This window comes from Salmo trutta, unplaced genomic scaffold, assembly GCF_901001165.1.
Source record: "Salmo trutta unplaced genomic scaffold, fSalTru1.1, whole genome shotgun sequence".
NCBI classification, from domain to species: Eukaryota; Metazoa; Chordata; class Actinopteri; order Salmoniformes; family Salmonidae; genus Salmo; species Salmo trutta.
This window is the reverse complement of record NW_021822576.1, coordinates 46,246-48,234: the sequence shown is the minus strand read 5'-3', so window position 1 is coordinate 48,234 and position 1,989 is coordinate 46,246.

Below are 1,989 nucleotides of genomic sequence, written 5' to 3'. Positions count from 1 at the left end.
GGAATAGCTACTAACAGGAATAGCTACTAACAGGAATAGCTACTAACAGAAATAGCTACTAACAGGAATAGCTACTAACAGGAATAGCTACCCACAGGAATAGCTACTAACAGGAATAACTACTAACAGAAAAAGCTACTAACAGGAATTGCTACTAACAGGAATAGCTACTAAGAGGAATAGCTCCTAATAGGAATAGCTACTAACAGGAATAGCTAATAACAGGAATAGCTACTAACAGGAATAGCTACTAATAGGAATAGCTACTAACAGGAATAGCTACTAACAGGAATAGCTACTAACAGAAATAGCTACTAACAGGAATAGCTACTAACAGGAATAACTACTAATAGGAATAGCTACTATAAGGAATAGCTACTAATAGGAATAGCTACTAACAGGAATAGCTACTAACAGGAATAGCTACTAACAGAAATAGCTCCTATCAGGAATAGCTACTAACAGGAATAGGTACTAACAGGAATAGGTACTAACAGGAATAACTACTAACAGAAAAGCTACTAACAGGAATAGCTACTAACAGGAATAGCTACTAATAGGATCAGCTACTAATAGGAATAGCTACTAACAGGAATAGCTACTAACAGGAATAGCTACTAACAGGAATAGCTACTAACAGGAATAGCTACTAATAGGAATAGCTACTAACAGGAATAACTACTAACAGGAATAGCTACTAACAGGAATAGTTACTAACAGGAATAGCTACTAACAGGAATAGCTACTAACAGGAATAGCTACTAACAGGAACAGCTACTAATAGGAATAGCTACTAATAGGAATACCTACTAATAGGAATAGCTACTAACAGGAATAACTACTAACAGGAATAGCTACTAACAGGAATAGCTACTAACAGGAATAGCTACTAACAGGAATAGCTACTAATAGGAATAGTTACTAACAGGAATAGCTACTAACAGGAATAGCTACTAACAGGAATAGCTACTAATAGGAATAGCTACTAATAGGAATAGCTACTAATAGGAATAGCTACTAACAGGAATAGCTACTAACAGGAATAGCTACTAACAGGAATAGCTACTAACAGGAATAGCTACTAATAGGAATAGCTACTAACAGGAATAGCTACTAATAGGAATAGCTACTAACAGGAATAGCTACTAATAGGAATAGCTACTAACAGGAATAGCTACTAACAGGAATAGCTACTAACAGAAAAAGCTACTAACAGGAATAGCTACTAACAGGAATAGCTACTAATAGGAATAGCTACTAATAGGAATAGCTACTAACAGGAATAGCTACTAACAGGAATAGCTACTAAAGGAATAGCTACTAACAGGAATAGCTACTAATAGGAATAGCTACTAACAGGAATAACTACTAACAGGAATAGCTACTAACAGGAATAGCTACTAACAGGAATAGCTACTAACAGGAATAGCTACTAACAGGAATAGCTACTAACAGGAATAGCTACTAATAGGAATAGCTACTAACAGGAATCGCTACTAACAGGAATAGATACCTCTGTTTGCTTGTTAAAGTCTACGTAGGACCGGATCACAGAGGTTGGACCCTTCATCATCAAGTCTGGTATTTTTATTTTTATTTATTATTTTCATTTAACCTTTATTTAACTAGGCAATGTCATTTAAGAACAGATATTTATTTACAGTGACGGCCTACCAAAAGGCAAAATGCCTCCTGCGGGGTTGGGGGCCTTCGATTCAAAATATAAATAAATTAAATAAAAATATAGGACTAAACACACATCACAACAAGTGAGACAACACTACATAAAGAGAGACCTAAGACAACAACACAGCATGGTAGCAACACATGACAACACAGCATGGTAGCAACACAACATGGTAGAAACACAACATGGTAGCAACACAACATGGTAGCAACACAACATGGTAGGAACACAACATGGTAGAAACACATGACAACAACTAAAACAGTGGTACACACAACAACATGGTAGCAACACAACCACAT